Source organism: Micropterus dolomieu, linkage group LG11 (assembly GCF_021292245.1).
Source record: "Micropterus dolomieu isolate WLL.071019.BEF.003 ecotype Adirondacks linkage group LG11, ASM2129224v1, whole genome shotgun sequence".
In the NCBI taxonomy this organism is placed as follows: Eukaryota; Metazoa; Chordata; class Actinopteri; order Centrarchiformes; family Centrarchidae; genus Micropterus; species Micropterus dolomieu.
In genome coordinates this window covers 8886259-8904888 of record NC_060160.1, presented here as the reverse complement: position 1 = coordinate 8904888, position 18630 = coordinate 8886259, and the positions used below count along the sequence as shown (strand labels likewise).

The following is an 18630-nucleotide window of genomic DNA, read 5'->3' as shown; positions in this document are numbered from 1 at the left end:
CTCTTAGGAACCTTAAGTGCAGCAGAAATTTTTTTGTAACCTTGGCCAGATCTGTGCCTTGCCACAATTCTGTCTCTGAGCTCTTCAGGCAGTTCCTTTGACCTCATGATTCTCATTTGCTCTGACATGCACTGTGAGCTGTAAGGTCTTATATAGACAGGTGTGTGGCTTTCCTAATCAAGTCCAATCAGTATAATCAAACACAGCTGGACTCAAATGAAGGTGTAGAACCATCTCAAGGATGATCAGAAAAAATAGACAGCACCTGAGTTAAATATGAGTGTCACGGCAAAGGGTCTGAATACTTATGACCATGTGATATTTCAGTTTTTATTTTTTAATAAATTTGCAAAAATTTCTACATTTCTGTTTTTTTCTGTCAAGATGGGGTGCTGAGTGTACATTACTGAGAAATAAAATGAACTTTTTTGATTTTTGGAAAATGGCTGCAATGAAACAAAGAGTGAAAAATTTAAAGGGGTCTGAATACTTTCCGTACCCACTGTACTTCCTTGTATTATTACAAACAGCTGTTCAGTGTTTTCCCATCTGATAAGTCTTCAAACTTATGGATCTATTACTCAATCATATTATTAACCACTTCAGCCGTACCTGAAACAACACACTAATGCACCAATGCAGCACACAGTCTGAACTCCCACCAAAGGCCAACAAATGCCAGTGATGCAACCAAAAGGTCCACAGCAATGGTCTGCGACAGGTGCTTAACAATGGGTCTTCTGCTTGATGGTTGACTGTTGACTAGGTCTGCCAGGTTTCTGATACTAAATATTATTACATTATTTGATATGGTTGCTTACGTATGTGCTGCTGTTAAAACACTAGTCAGGTAATTAAAGGCAAAACAATTAAAGATTCTGCAGTTGTGCTCCTCTGCTCAATTTGTGTGATTTTAATGCAATAAAACTGAACTAAAAAAAAGTAATTTCAAAATAGGGCATGTTTGTATATTTTAATCAGTGTCACTTGTTTTGGTGCAATTAAAAGTGACAACAGGTGCACTGGAGAGGCAACAGCAAGACAACCCCCAAAAAGGGAAAGGTTTTGTAGCTGGTAGTCAAAGACAAATACTTGCTCCTTATCCTTCCTGACTGATTGTTCTCTAGTTTTGCGTTTTGCTAGTTTCCTTGTCACTACTGACAGCATAAGATGGTACCTGCAGTCCATTTAGGTTACACTGGTAGATGCTGTTGCAAGAAGGTTTTCTGTGCCTCATATAGCACTGTCTCAAAAGCATGGAGGAGATACCAAGAGACGGGCCACTCAGACCCTTCTCATCTTAGGGCATCCAATACCAATGCTTTCAGAAAAAGTGAGTTAGGTGTAGTTATTTAGCGTCTGTGGGAAACGCTCTGGGTGCATCTCTTTGAGACCATACCATAACCATAACCATCAGAAATGCCTAAACATAAGTCACTGACTTTATACATGGCGACAGGCTAACCCTACAGCTGTGCTGTCGGGTTTGCCTCCTTTGTGTATCTACTCGTTTGTGCAAGGAGGAACAGGAGGACTACAGCCAGAGCCCTACAAAATGACCTCCAGTGGGTCGCTGGTGTGCATGTTTTACCTGTGTGTGTGTGTGTGTGTGTGTGTGTGTGTGTGTGTGTTTGTGTGTAACATACTGAGAAAACAGGTGCAATTTGATAGTCTTTACCAAATTAATCAAAAGCAGAGCCACAACAAAACATCAGTGACACACATTGAGCTCACAGACTCTTCATGACTATCCTGAGGCAAATTACCTTTGACTTATGTCACACACTCATAAAATGTCTAGTGGTTAATGTGAGTGAGATAATACAGTGATTTATTGTTCTTCTCACAACTACTGTGTTTGGCGGTAGAGATTGCCAAACACAAGACGGTGAAAATCAAAGAAATGAAGACCAACACCAAAATTGATACTTTTTGATAGAAGAATGATTTTGTGACAAAATGTTGTGCATTTAAATGTGTATTTTGACAACATGCGTCATGCATGCACATAAAAGGGATCTTACAGCAAGTTACAAGTAACTTTGAAATGCTTTAAATAATCGAAAGTGTGTATATGGGATTATGTTTTTTGATGTCGAAGGAAAATTCATGTTTCTGATTGGCTGGCGGGTGTCAGCTAAAACTGTATAGCCTATTTGCACGCATCAATCATACTTTCAAATAGGTCATCCTTTACTAAGGGTTTATGTGATGCAACTTATCCTTTTACTAGTGGTTAATCAATCATTTACTGATGCTGTATAGATCAGTTATAAACCATTACAGACAACTTTTGGGTTGTTCAGGTTGTGAACATTTCCTTTTTACCTCTTTAATTCATCAAGTAGACCCTACCAATGACCTCTGATCTTCTTCAATCCATTTGTTACCTTTTGAACTACTTAACATAATAATAATAATAATAATAATAATCTTTAATTTTAGAGCACTTTTCAAAATCCATTTTACAAAATGCTTTCACAAGGGCAGAAAGTAAAACACTCAGGTTTTATAAACATGTATAATTAAAGATGTAAATGATAGCGCCTTTCTAGTCTTTGCGACCACTCAAAGCGCTGTTACACTACATCGCATTCACCATTCACACACATTCATACACTGGTGGAACAGCCACAAGGGCAATTCGGGGTAAAGTATCTTGCCCAAGGACACTTCGACACGCAGACTGGAGCCGGGAATTGAACTGCCGATCTTTCGATTTCGATAGAGTGCTATACTGGCAACGACCCAGCCATGCCTATACACACATACACCAAGACAGACAACTGGGAGAAGGAATGCAGGGAAAATACACAGAAACCCCAGAGTTTCAGATTAGTCGATCAATCAGTTGATTATATTTATCAACAACTATTTGTGAATTGATTCTAATCTTTAGTCATTTATCAGAAACAAGATTAAGGGTCGACAGCCATGCTAGCTGCTCTGTGACGCTCTGTACTCAGACACAGAGGTGCTTTGAATTAAATGCTAACATGGTCACAATGACAATGCTAACATGCTGATGTTTAGCGTCAAACCAAGCTAGGATTCAAGGATCGTTATTCTCATTCTGCCATGTAAAAATGAAGAGCAAAATTGAGTATTCCCGTCTCGGCCTTGGCCAGTGTTAGTACCATAATATCATAAAATAATTATGCTAAAATGCTTAGCAATGATAAAGTGTGGTGCAACCTTAAATCATTACATAATATAATGAATACTGGAATACAACTAGTGTCAAATCAATAAAACCATGTATAAAATGCAGTGTCAATACTACACGGAACAAAATTATAAATGCAACACTTTTGTTTTTGCCCCCATTCATCATGAGCTTAACTCAAAGATCTAAAACTTTCTCTATGTACACAAAAGGCCTATTTCTCTCAAATGTTGTTCACAAATCTGTCAAAATCTGTGTTAGTGAGCACTTCTCCTTTGCCAAGATAATCCATTCACCTCACAGGTGTGGCATATCAAGATGTTGATCAGACAGCATGGGTATTGCACAGGTGTGCCTTAGGCTGGCCACAATAAAAAGCCACTCGGAAATGTGCAGTTCCATTACACAGTGTCCCTGCAGAGCGAACTGCCTGTCAACTCACAAAGACTGTCATGTCCAACTACTAACAAAGTCATTATAGGCTATTAGAACTCTTAAAACATTTCCTCTACAAATCACACACACACACACACACACACACACATGACACACTGACACAGACAGGTGCAGCTTTAGTCTCAAGACCCATACTGATTGTGTCAGACAACCGTCTTCCCTATCTCCCTCCTCTCTGCCTTATCTCCTCAAACAGGCACTTTACCTTTTGTCTGCATCTTTAACAGCCCTTTACATTTCACATCTGCTCCAACAAACTCCCATAAACACTATCAAATGCCTTCCATATCAAAGCCAATCACCTGCTGTTGGTCTGAATAAACAACAGCACAAAAAGACTTTGTCCTGAATGAGTAACGGTGAACGGGGGTTAAAGTAATCTAAACGAAGTACAGCAGTAATTTAGAGGAAAGAACCCTTAAACTAATCTATCATCAACCTCCTTTCATCCAGTCTTGTGTAAGTGTCGAGGTGTGTGCCAAATATGAAATGACGATGACTTACTGTTCAAGCAAGCAGATATTTGGAGTTGCATGAATTCCTTGTCACACTAGACGAATGTAAATTAATCTCTATGGCATTTATCGAGCACAACTGAGCACATGTGAATTTCTTCAGAAGATACTGAGACTTTGGAATTAACTTACAGAGGCTCTCAACTGTCCCCAATGACAAGGCCACACAGCAAAAACACATACAGACTGCATTCAACGTAGGGTTTCCCAGGTTAAGAGGGGTCCAGATGGACTGGGGGATGCTCAGATGGGTCGCATTCTTGAGAAAACTTAAACCTGGCAGGACATTTCTTCAGATATGGGTGGTCTTGTCAGTGTAATGTGGGATAGGCGATGATTTAGAAAGGCACCAACTGTCAGCGAGCAGCGATGAGCAGACATCAAAGGTGTCTAGTGGAAAGTGACCCGGGGCCCAGTCTGGCTCAGTCTGTCACCCTCAGTACGCCTGGGCCTGCCTAGATCACAGCCGCGCTGTCACAGATCCTCCTCACATTGTCCCAAAGGGTCAGCACTTGTACACCCACATTCCCAGAATCCCATATTCCCAATCAAGGTCACATTGTGGCACCTGCTGGACAGGACTGGGAGGGAGGGTAAGGGGTAGTTGGGAGTGTGTGTTAACACATAACCCTGTGACCTTTGTAGCACCAGTCTGACCCTGTCCTTCAACAGTTACAGGAGGCAAGTCATATCTTTCTAAAATGTATTATTCAATGTTAAATGAGTAACACTACTTAAAGGATAGGCTCATATTTTTGTCACAGTTTAGGCTAATGTTAGGTAGGCTTTTTAGTGGATTTGAGTAAATCTACACTACACACTACCACAACCCCAGCCAACATTTCCCAAGAAAGCATTACATTTGCTGAACATATTGTAGGCCTATTACTCATCCTAAACACCTTATAACTACTATTACTGTAAAAGTGAAAACACACTGTTTAAAATATACAACAACTTTGTAAACTGAGCAGCCAGACAGGATTAAAGAAAGATAAACCACAGCTTTTGGGTACTGATGAAGAAGTAATAAAACCTCCCTCAAAATCCTATTGACATTTGTAACGATGCTACTAAAAGTACAGCCTTGGAACAGAGCCATACTGTGTGACTAGCTTCATATGTCTAGATAGTAGATAATAGATAAACTAGTTTTTTTTAGAAATGTGTATATAAATTATCAGCTGGTGAGGATATTGACGATTTACCTGGGACATGCAGCTTTAGCCTTTTAGCACAATATCATGTATATAGCAGGAGCAAGACCCCTTATACAAGAGTTTCGTGTTGTGTTGTGTGTCTTGTGTTAAAGCTAAAACTGGGTGTTAAGTTGCTCTTTAAATACGTGTCAGATGGAAACTTGGAGACCAACCAACTAATGGAGCTAATGTTAGCTTTATTAGCTAGCTGGCTGCCAGCTACCATTTTCATTTCAGCAGGCTACATCAGTGGTTGCTGGCTAGAAATGAGAAGCATGCTTTTGTTTACATCTGTCTGAAATCAAGGACCCTTTCTTTTAAAATTTGTAAGAATTTCACAGTGGTAAATCTGCATGTGTGCTGTCAGACATCCACCTCAGCTTTGTCTCTTTTTATTGTCATCATTTTGATAAAACCATTAATTAAACTATATTTTCAGACAAAATAATTTTTTTTACTTGTATGACTACAAAAACACATCTTGCAAGACATTTGAGGTCTTTTGATGGCCTGATTATCTTTAACAAGGAAAAGGATCTGAATAAATATATAGAAGACGGAGGATAAATGTTTTTCTTACTTACTACTGTGAACTTCAGTGTAAGTTTGTATTCCACTGAAACTCCACCAGATCTTTTTACTAACCTGTATGAGAACAGGATTTCTTGGCAATCCGCATTCCCAATTGGGCCCCGCTGGTTTCACAGTCATAGTCTAGACCCAGTAAACTTAGCTGCATGTGAGCCTGACCAAGTTGTTTTCAAGGGAAATTTAAGAATGAGGTCAGTGATTAACTCACAGACAATGAGACAGACCTGCTTACTCATCCAGCCATTCAGACAACTCATTGCTGCAGCTGCTGAAAGCCCAAAACCTGCAATTCCAGTTTGCATAACCTATTTTCCTCCTCTGTCACTTGTCAAAGTCCATGTGTGTGCGAGTGTATGTGTGTACGTGCCAAACATTAAAGGAGCCTTGTGAGCGCTAATGAAAGGTTGAAGGGTGTGTGTTTGTGTGTTTACAGGCGATATCAATCACCAACGTAAAGCTGACTAGAGGTCAAACGGAGCTCAGCAGAGACAAAAGGTGAGCCCTCAGGTAGAGTTCCCACTGTTACATCACAATGGCTGTGAACTCAGTGTACCGTCTGGCCACTGGCTCTCAGCCAATCAGTGAGCTGTATGGAGGGAAGGGCCTGCCAAGATGATGGATGGGGATTAAAGACTATTAGGAACTTGCATCAATATAGGAAAGAAAAGCACACAAGATGCTTAACATGTCAGATCATGCCTTGACTATTTCTGCCTCCTGTGAGTTTAGAGATTTCGTGGCATTCTCAGTGGCATGACAGGACGTGACAGATAAAATGTCAAGTACTAAAATTGACCAAATACTTTTACTAAGTTACTTTCCATAGTTTCATACCAAATATATCTTTTTTTTTATCTTTAATGATTTACCAAATAATCCCTCCATATTCAGGCTACAAGAGTGCAGGGCGTTTTAATATGATGCGCGGGTATCGAGTGAAAGTAAAGCAATTCATGCTTAATTGTTCTTCCAAAATGTTAAGCTATAGATTACATAAAGCTAATAACTTATAAAATCAATAAGTGTTTTTTGTTACTGTTAATTGGTTTGATGCTTTTTACAGTTAACAAACAAATTTCAACTAGTACGTATGTGGCATCATAACAGTAGCAGAAATAAGAAATGAACTGGAGATGATAAAGGTATTTAAATCAATATGCTAAACAATTATTGGTACTAACGGGTACTTGAAATTATGTAACCCTATTGAACAAGCTCAGAGTCTACTGTGGGACTGAGTACAAGAACGAATCTGGCAAGCCCCAAAGCTCCAAATATTATTTTGTCCAATACGTTGGTTTAAATACCTGCATAACTAATGACATCCCCATGAACCTCTGCGGTGTGTGTGTGTTAGCATGCTAACATGCTAAACTAAGATGGTGAACATGGTTAACTTCATACCTACTAAAGAGCAGCACGTTGGCATTGTGGGCATGTTAGCATTCTGACGTTAGCTTTCGGCTCAAAGTACCACTGTGCCTCACAGAGCCGTCTGTCCAGCCGAGCCTCAGGAGCTTAGGTGTTGTTTTTGATTCAGCAATGTCCTTGGAGTACCACTCTAAACAACTAGTCAGAAACTGTTTCTTCCAACTAAGGAATATTTCCAAATTAAGAACAGTGGTGTCAAAGGGTGAGTTGGAAATGATTATTCATGCTTTTATTTCCTCTTGTTTAGATTGCTGTAACAGTCTTTTTACTTGTTTTAGCAAGAAGGAGCTTTACCGTCTTCAGGCTGTTCAGAACTCTGCTGCAAGGCTTTTAACTCACATTAACAAAGGGCGCACATCACACCTGTTTTAGCAGCACTTCACTGGTTACCAGTCCAGTATAGAATTCAGTTTAACTTTCCTCCCTACATCTCTGAGTTGATACAGCTTCATACTCCGACCTGTAGTTTGAGGTCATCAGGTCAGAGGTTGTTAGCGGTTCCCTACACTCATTTTAAAACCAGAGGGGATCGTTCATTCCAAGCAGTGGCACCTAGGCTGTGGAATGCTTTGCCTTCCTTTCTACGTTGTGTGAATTCTGTTGATTCTTTTAAAAAGCAACTGAAGACTCTGCTATTCAAGCAGGCTTTTTGTTAGACGTGGGTTTTTATGATTTTTGTTTCTATGTTTTCCCTCTGTATTTAATTTTTCTTATACATTGTATTTTACTTTGTTGTATTGTATCACATTTTACTGTGAAGCACTTTGTGATTTTTATCTGTGAAAGGTGCTATACAAATAAACTTTACTTACTTACTTGCTAGCATGGCTGTAGACTCTTGTTCCTATATTCATGTTCAGTTTTGAGTTGCAGTAGTAGAGTAACAACATATTTGAGAAACAGCTGAACAATATTCTGTTTACTGTTATTATGTTACATGAGCTGCTGTCACAGTGTTGTTTGTTTTGCTTCTTATAATGCAGAGAAACAGTGAGTGAGCAAGCAGTATGCACTGTAACATCTGTACTTGTTTTTGTATTGTACTCCCCTTTTTCAGGCCTTTTTCAAAGACACCTGAGCTATGACCCTGGTCGTTTGTCATAATTACACCTGACGCTAGAAACGTCTCCTGTCACACGCAACACAGCTCCTATCGAGCAACTTGTGCAGCAGTCACCTGTGAGCAATCACTCATCTCCCTTCTCCTATTACATGAAACACACACTTTTAAACGCACCGTACCCAAGTCCACGTCCACAGAGGGGCCATTCAATTGCCAGACGCTGGCGTGCAAAGCAGCAGCGGGGCACTATTTTCATAATGACAAGAGAGATTTGTAGAAAGGGGGAGGGTTGTTGTGGGAAGTAGACATGATGTAAAATAACTTAACTGCTTCATAAAGTGCAACAGGGGAGGAGGGAGGCAGGCAAGAAGGGGAAGCTCCCATGAGGGCAACAGGCAAGCTGAGGACCACAGTCGGACTACACAAAACAGGATGAGCTCTGCACCAAAATCAACACGAGTGAACCGAGCAGATGTTGTTTTTGTTGCTACCAAATTACGTGTTTTTGCTACTTTTTTGCAGGCATTTTTTACCCTGAAGTTGTGACTATTGATAACACCGTACACTAATCCCGCCATATTTAGCATTCATAGGCAGTCTGCAAATTCTTAATAAATGGTTTATGACACAGTTGTAAACCGTTATACGGTCATTTCCAAGTGTTTATTATTGTATTTATTACTAAACAATGAAGGTAACCAGGATGAAGTACACATGTGAGCAAGTAGTTTACTGTCTATGAAGATTGTCAGTCATCCAGGTCATAGTTATCCAACGAAGGTTAAAATCAAGGGCAACTGGACTTGGCTGGACCAGGAAACTCAACAAACGTAACCTATTGGCCTCAGGTGAAGATACCAACGATGGTCGTTCAGTCTTGGCCACAGGTAGTCTTAACGACTGTAACGACTGTCGTCACAGCAACAAGGAACACTAACGAACCAGCGGTATCGATGACCCGGGCCAACGACCCCACTGAGGTTAAATAGCTGAGTTTCCCTGCCAGTCAGTCAGAACTGAAGAAGTCCTTTGGATGAGGGACGAAACGTCTTCCAGTATCTTCAACCAAGTCCAGTTGCCCTTGATTTTAACCTTCGTTGGATAAGTAGTTTACTGTATCTGTTTATAAATACGTTTTTCAAAAAACAAGCTAGAAATTGGCGCTCGCAATTTTCTTAAAGCCCAATGTGATCTCATCACATTTACAACCACGTTATGTTTTACTGTCAATCATTGTTGGATATTTCACAGGAGGAGTTAAAATTAAAGACAGTTACATTACATTAACATTAAACACTTAAAATGTTAATTTTCTCTGCTTACAACTACAATATAGTATGTTAGAAACCCTGTTTATATTGCTTATAAATGCTGAACTGAAGGGTTAAATTAAAGTGTTACCCTTTTATGTTCTCCAGAGTCTCCAGCTGTTTGGCTGATTACCTGCAAGGAGGTAACCATACAAAGCATTATGCCCCACAGCGTTATATGTCAAATAAAGTTCCTTTATGATGAATATACAGAGTGACAGCTCAGTACTGGCTTGTTGCCAGCTACAGAACAACCTCTCTCTCCCACTCTCTCTCTCTCTCTCAAAATCTTTGTTGCTGTGAGAGGAGGAATAACCAGGCAGAGCTCACAGGTGGCTCTCTGCAGAGTTCAGAGGTTTCCCCACAGCTAAATGTTGGAAATATCAGCTGTCAGTCCGCACATGAAAGTAGCCTCAATAAATAAACGCTGACTGTGCCCTCATGCTTTCAGCTTCACCAGCTTGAGAGAGTGAAATAGGTGGAGCGGTAAACCACAGAATGGACTCGAGGCGGAAATCACACTGTTTTCCTTGCCTTTCAAATGGGGGCTTTTTTGAACGACCCAAATGGTTGAAAAAACAAAGGCTATGAACGTCCAACATATTTCGTAAGCGTCACACTGCAGCACACCTGCACAAACAGCAGCCACACTGTAGCTTCCTGTAGAGCGGCTGCCCTGCACACAGAAACAAGCCCCTCGGCGGTTCATATAGCAGGCAGCACGATGTTTGGGTTAACGCACGTTTTGCGTATAAAACTGAAGTTTAAACACTGAGCGGAAAACTAAAAGAAAAAGTCGACCTGGCTACACAAGCTGTTGTGCTCACCCACCTAGATAAAGGTATGAACTGAAATGGCTGAAGTGATGTGGCTAAGATGTGGATATAAAGTCTTGGAAATAAAACTACACATGTACCAGCGGTGAAAGATGTTTTCAGATCCTTTGCTTAAGTAAAAGTACCACTACCACAATGTAAAACTACTCCAATGCAAGAAAGAAAATCCTGGGTTTAAGGTTTTTTTAAATTTATTTATTTAAATTGTTTATTTCATTCATTTAAAACAATGCAACGACAGCATTTAACATGAATTAAAAGGAGCAGAAAGAAGTAAAAACTTATAATGTCTGCCCCCTATCAACACAAAATCATTTACAGTTCCAATTAATTTGAGTTGTCTCATGCAGCCCTCTCTTTTTCTAAGACTTCAAGGTTGTACTAGAAAAAGTACAGAAGCATTATTAGCAATACTTTAAGTGTCAAATGTAAAAGTTCTCATTACATTCATAAATAGCCCCTGTGACTGATATTTTCATAAATATGTTAGATTACTACTCACAAAACAATGTGTAAGTAGCATTATATATTTTATATACAGTAAAGTACAGTGGTTCTCAAATTAGGGGTCACAAGATTATCTGAGGGGTTGAGAGATGATCATTGTCATTTTGGGGGGCTTTGGGGGACTCATAGACATCTGTACTATGGCAAGGGGCCCGAACTAAAAGCCAAAAAAGTTAGAAACTACTCGTTTAATCCTTAACAGTGCATTGTGTTTTATAAGTGTATATGTTTTTTCCCATAAAATCTCAGTGGTTGTTGTTGTTTTTTATTTTTAATTCAATAATTTTATTATGGAATATACACTCAGCAGAACAGAAACAGAAACCCCTCTCTTAAATCTTAACATAAAAACACATGTGTCAGCATATACTGTGTTGAGGAATTGTACTTAGTTATCGTCCACCACTGTTCTTAAAGTATCTTAGGCTCCACAGCTGAAGTAGCACAGCTCTAGGTCTATTTCTGTATCAAAAAACTGTCCCTGTCAGGTGTTGCTACTCCTGGGTAACAAAAAGGCCATGGCTGCTCAGAGTGGTAGGTACAGAGGCAACAAGCCAACAAGAGCAGAACAGAAACACAGCAGCCCTACACACACACAGCCACAGCCAGTCACTCAAACTAATGGCATCCTGGAGTTCCTCATGAGGCCTGTGTCAGTCTAGGCCACCACCACTACTTGCGGCTTGGAAGCTTCACGTGGAAAACAAACACTTGCCGCTACAGTCAAGTCATTCTCCCACAGTCGGAAAATATGACGGAAAGATCATGACCAGGGAGGTTTATGCAACTAGAAGTCCCTGCCCTTTGGCTCAGGGGGCTCAGTAATACTGTTAGATTCTTATCTTTGCTTGTTTGAATTATGAAACATTCAAACAAGCAATACACACACACACACACACACACACACACACACGTGAGGGTTTGTGCACCCACAGCTGTCATTAGTGTCAACAGACGGGTAATGTGACAGTAATGCCGTTAAATACAGTTAAGTAATAACTTGGAGATGGCAGTTAACTCGATGAGCGGGAAAATTATGCAAGTGAACTGTACACGTCTTCCACCACTTCCTACTATTACTTACACTCCATCCAGTCTCTAATTTTTATCCCATGTAGCCCATCCCATGTAAATTTTACTTCTAAGACTTGCCACTGCTTTTGTTAACATATTTTTGACACCTGTGCATAACCCATTTAATGAAACAATCCACATATGTGATGTCTTTACTTTTTGTTTCTGTTAAGTAAAGGTTCTTACACAGGGATAGACCGGGCTAGTCTTCATCATTAAATGCCAATTAAACAAGACTAAGGCCTTGTTCAGACTTCAGACTAAAGGGACCTAAATCTTTTTTTGCTCATATGTGACTCAGATCACATTTTTTAAAACAGTGTGAAAACAGCCCAAGTCACGTGGAATCTGACCTTTTCCAGTTCGAATTTGGGCCAGATTCATATGTAATCTAAATCAGATACTGATCTGATTTTTTGAAATGCAAGCTCATTCTGGACGGTTTTGTGTGACACCTCACGTTCCTCTAGAGAGACAGTCGTCATAATTCTGCGCCAGAGGGAGCGGTGGTGAACACAAACATTGAGGACGGCACTGATGGAGCTATTCAAGGGACTTTCTTTTTCCTCCTCCTCCTCCTCGTTATAATTTGCTCATGAATTCCCTTTCTTCCACCTGAAATCAACTTAACAATAAAACCATAGACCATTACCTCTGTACCTCATAATATTATTTTCACTGCCAGTTCATGTCTGAGATGGGCCACATTTAAAAAATAATGTGAAAAATCAATCAAACATTCAGACCTGGGTAATATTGGAGTAGAGCATCAAGGCCTGCAGTGTGAATGTAGTTACAAGTCTGCAGCCATGCTAGCAGTTTTGTGAGGCTGTACTTAATGGCGCTGCTTTAAACTAAATGCTAACGTTAGCAAGCTAAGATGCTCTCAATGACAATGCCAACATGTTCATGTTTGGAAAGCCTCATGTTTACCATGTTTACCATCTTAGCTTAGTGTGTCAGCAAGCTAACATTTGCTAATTAGCACTGAACACAACGTACAGCTGAGGGTGATGGAAATGTCATTGGTTTTGCAGATACTTGGTTATACATTTAAGTATTAGACAAAGTTATTTCATGGCAATCAATCCAATACTTACCAAGATATTTCCTTTAAAGAAAAAAAGGTCAACCATATCACCATGTGGTTGACCTAGAGGAAAAGTTGGTAGCACAAAAGTCGGTAGGAGTCCTGGACTGGGAACTATGAATGTCTGTAGAATATTTTGTGCTATTGAGTAGATGTAGAGATATTTCACTGGATAATACTCATAAATGGTCTGCTAATACCTCAAACTACCTTTTAAGACTGCTGCCTACTCATTATGCCCAGCTACTTGATCTGCATACATCTTATTAAACTGAAAAATAGTTATTAAAACATTTTATATACTTTGTCAGATAATGGCACTGCTAGAGTTTGGTATATATTCTGTTAAATGTTTACTTCCTACCTCAACAGGCAGATAATTAAATGGGATTAAGTGCTACCTTTAATGCTAACAGACATGAAGACACATTGCTGGCATTACAAGCCAGTTACTGCAGCTTAGGTGGCCAAATGTCTAAGGGTCATGTTTACTGGAGAGAAACAGCAGGAATAAAATGTGTAGTTCAGAAGGAGCCAGTATAACAGAGCCAGCCCCTGCATTTGGATCCCATCAAAACCAAACTATGATGACATTAGAATGTGCTAAGTGCAAGGATTCCCACTTCAAAGTAGGGAAAGAGGATGGGCCAAGGCTCCAGTACAGTGAGGCGTCTGTTTGAAGCTTTGACTATGTTAAGACACAACGCAGACTGGGGCCTTTGGGCCTGCTTGACTGGGGAGAAGCTGGCATCAGCTATGCTGGACAAATAAGACACTCTGATCAGTGCCCAAAAACCTGCATCTGAAAAGGCCAAAGGAAAAGGAAGCTGGATTTGAGATTAAGCAGGGATGACACGCGCACACAAAAAAAATAAAGACACGTACACACTGAAGCCCTCTGAAGGAGAGGAAGGCTCCTCCTGCAGCTGTACCCCTTGACCGCAGGAGAAGCAGCAGCACATTCATTTTAATAACTGCTCTTATTCTCTCCTGCCAGCAGCTATTACCATAATTCACGGTCTGCCGCGTACCTGGAGAGCAGAGCTGCTGTGAACAGTCTGGGACACATCGGACAGAGGAACAAAACACGAGAGGGGACAGGAAGGATAATCAGTGGTGGAGGAAGTACACAGATCCTTTTCTCAAGTAAAACTACCAATATAACAATGTAAAAATACTTTGTTACAAGTAAAGTTCCTGCATTGTGTGCATGCAATTCCAACTTAGTAAAAGTAAAAGTCCAGAAGTATTATCAACATAATGTATCAAGTATCAAAAGTAAAAATGTCTCCTGTGATTAATATAATAGATTTGTATATTACATTATGATGCATCAATGTGTAAGTAGCATTTTGCTGTTGCATCTGCTGGAGGTGGAGCTAGTATTAACTACTTCATATACAGTTTGGTAGTTCAGTCCAACCCAACCTAGGGGTCGGGCCTCCCCAAAGGGTCGCAAGATACATTTGTAGTATCCTGAAATGCTCAGTGGGGTAGAATAAATATATATGTCCTGCTGCACAAATTTGCACTCATTTTGTGGATCTTTGGGTGAAATATTTGATAATTTTACCTCTTTGGGCCAAACAGTTACTTAAATAAAACCATCTGAGTTATTTAGAAGGGAAATGTATTTGGCGGAACTACTAACAACTCACAAGCCAAGTTTTCATCCAAATTTAGCACAAATGTGAACCAAATTTCCTGAAAATCTACAAAAATTAAAATGAATTCACATTTCAATCCTTTTCTGTTATGTGAATATTAGTACAGAGTTGGGTGCATCGAAATGAACTGAAGAAGGATGTAAAACAGAAGCAATGCATTAAAACATTTTTTTTAATTATGTGATATACTGACATCCGGGATGTTATGAACTGATTATTTACAGTGCAAACAACCCAAGTCTGAATATGGAAAACAATGAGCACAAAAAATGGGCTGGGCTGTGGAACATTTGTTCATCTTGGCAGGTTCTCCATTGACCTCAGGCGTAGATCTGTTGTGCTTGAATGTAGCATGGTTATGAAAGCACTTCTCACCAGAGCTCTGTACTACAGCAGCAAAAAAGGCTCCGATGAATCTGAGTTTTATATTCAATAGTACCTTAATAAACTGTTATAACAATAACACTTTTTCTTGATTGGTTAACTACTTAATTGATATACACTACATATGAGACAGCCGTGATAGCTCCTCCTCAACACACTTCTATTTCAAACAATTACTCCTTAAACAAAAGCAGTATGGGAAAGTGCTGTTCCTACTCATTATGCAAAGCCCTGCAGGAGATAAGCTGTGACCGTTAACAAAACGACAGGTTTTTAGAGCGCTACAGCTGGCCACATGTTCAAACTGTCAACATCAAATATGCGCTAAAACCTGTTGCCTGTTGTTGTGGCTTTACAAAGGAGCCCTGCCAGATCCAAAGTGTAATTTTACTAACTGGCGGGTTAAGAGGCAGAGAGTGAGGACTACCATTAATATGGATATTTTTCATTCAGGATCTGTCATCTCATTTTTAGCCAATTTTAAGACTGAAAGTGTGTCACTTCACATGCCTGGAGACAGGAAATGGATAGTGAGTGGCCGTGTTTTAAAAGTTACCTCAGGGAATACACCTGGGCAAGAGGAAAGGCTGCTCACTGACTTTGGAGAAAATCCACAAATCAGTTTTACTCAGTCGCAAGCAGAGAGCCTTGTAAATTAAGTTTTTTTACACTTATTTTTAGTTCTTCCAAAGACTCCAATTGTAACTGTTGTTCCTGCTGAAGAATCTTCAAGTATTGGCATGTATTCATGTACTGTATAAACTATGGCAAGATACAATTAATGTGGGTCACACAAAGGATTTAGCAGCAAAAGTGAAACAGTGCTGGGCTGGAGGTGTTATCCCTCAAATCTCTCACTAGCTGTCAAAATAAAAGGCACAAAATACTTAAAATCATCATAAGCATGAGAAGCATAGAATACTTTGCATGTAATAATATTTTATGTCTGATATGGTTTTTCCACGAAAAAAGGTTCAATTACCTGATTAAAATAAATTAAAAACTACTTCTTCTCCCTCATTCAAAAATCCAGAATCTAGGCATATACAAATATTTTTATTAACTATTGGACACAGGATGTCTCCGACTTCACTAAAGTCTCCACATCACACTTGGACCACAATTCGCTGCTCGTCTTAAACTTAGATTTAAGGTGAGCACAGAGAAACTTTCCTTCTTCAGCAGATTAATGAGAAAACAGTAGTAGCGTCAAACTCTGCACATACACATTACTTCACAGTGAAGCAACAAAAACAAAATGTTGAGTGGAGAGGGGCTTAAATTTATTATTATAGCTTTGGTACTGTTTAGTTTGATGTGAAGGGTTGGTATGAATTTACACCATTTTACGTCAAGAAAATACGTGAGCAAACCCCATTCTGGAAAAATAGTTTGACTTCTTCGACATCCCCGGTTCAAATGGGTGTCAATAATCTGTTTGGTTGCTATTTGTGAGGATTTGTTTGGCCTCACCAGAACAGTGTAAAGTCATACAGGACAGTAAGGTTAAGAGGAAGAAGAGTGCATGATCAACGAGCCATTCTCCCTCCGCTCCTAGCCCAACCCTGACTGCAGGAGGGCCTGACTGCCAAGCAGCCTACACGGTAGGGAAAAAGTGACTAAAAAAGGCCTGAGTTTTCCAGCAGGATCTGAGCGAAATACCCAAACTGTGTCCAAAGCTGTGAAGGCATGAATGTGTTTCGGCAAACGCCTGACGCATTCGCTCATTCACACGTCAAACTAGTTTCCCCTCAATGGAGGGCTCTTTCTTCACGGGCTCTGATTCAGTGGAAATGCAAATGTTAAGGTTTTGCCCTGATTTCATGAAACTATTCATTTTGTCAGCTCGCCCTCCCATTATAACCTCTGCACCCCCCATACACACACCCTCAGTGACGCTCAACAAATGCACCATGACGCTGTCACTCGCCCCACCACTGTCCAATGCCAAACTGGCATTCAACTGTTTGACAGACTTTATTACACAAAATCGTCCCCTCATACCTGCACACACACACACACACACAGTTAGTTACATTAACAACTTATATATCACAATACAAATATATAAAAGAACTTAATGTGTCCATATGTTTCAGGCAAGTACTCTGACTGCAAACACTGACCTAAGATTATTTGCATTATAGCCAAATTATGGTCTAAGGACATAATAGTACATGTCTTTTATTCTAAATGTCATTGCCACAAGTGTACAGCCGTTGTTCGGGTGGTGTAAGCCTACGACTCCATCTTCCTAGAGTAGTTCAATAACGCAACCTGTGTATTGATAGGTTAAAAATGTAATTCTCAAAGGATCTTCAATATAGGATCCACTATTTGCATACAGCGATGGTCAGTTCATTCAGGTTTAGTTCCTAATATGTCTTATATTTGCTTCCCTCCTTTACTCCTACCCTTTTATAATCTTTTCTCAGTTCATGGCTTTTGTTATGTCAAGTCCAGTGGTAGAAAGTAACTAAGTACATTGACTCAAGCGCTGTGCTTACAACAATTTTGAGGTACTTCCCCATAGTATTTAAAATCTATGCTTCTTTATACTTCTTCTCATCTATATTTATTTGACAGCTGTAGTTAGCCCAGTGTTAGATTTTAACAAAAAAGAAAAAATATTAACAGAGGAATGTGACCCCTTAAAAAGCTTTTCATCCAAATGTACCCCAAGTACTTTTACTTTTACTTTTACTTAAACTTTATGTTTAAAACTTTATGTATACATTTTACTCGTAAAGGTAAGTATAGGATTAAAGTACTTGAACAGATCATCATGCGTATCAAGCTGATGCTCCATCTTTTTCCTGTTTTTCTTTCATAGTAAAGCCTGTACTGATGAAAGCCCTGTCTTTAATAAACTGGCCTGGTTGGGTTTGGAAGTCCTCACCCCAAGCAAAGCCTTTACCCCAGCCTTGTGGGGGGCCTTAGAGGATTTTAGAGACACTTTAAAACAAGCGTCACATCCATAAAGAAAAGAGAAGAGAGCTTCAAACTGTCTCTCTTTGATAAATGGGACATCAAAATACTTGTTGATATATTTTGATATTTTTTATATTTATTCATTAAAATAAACTTGTTAGGCTATAGTTGCCATGAGGTCAGGGCACAAGCTGTTTTGTATTAATCCCTTGACTGCAAACTGGAAACCTGACAGTGAGAACAATAAATTCATACAAGAAAAGCCCCATGACACTTAACTTTACAATGTGCACAACATGTGACCACACAACACACTCACAAAACAGGCACTAAAAACTGCCTCGGGGAAGACACTTGTCCTCTCCACCACACAGATTACAGGTTGTGAATCTCCTTATTTGGAGTGTGAG

At 39.7% G+C, this 18630-nt stretch overlaps 1 long non-coding RNA gene across 2 annotated transcripts in view; it reads left to right on the top strand.

The window, feature by feature from the left end:
• The window catches only part of LOC123979119, a 20058-nt gene extending 4693 nt beyond the window's left edge, over positions 1-15365 (top strand). The window contains exons 3-4 of one of the 2 annotated variants that reach the window (XR_006827152.1): positions 6361-6422; positions 14239-15365. This is a non-coding gene — a long non-coding RNA (uncharacterized LOC123979119). Of the gene's footprint in view, positions 1-6360; positions 6423-14235 lie in introns of both variants that reach the window. The other variant, XR_006827153.1, reaches the window with a different exon arrangement.
• The last annotated feature ends 3265 nt before the right edge of the window (positions 15366-18630 follow it).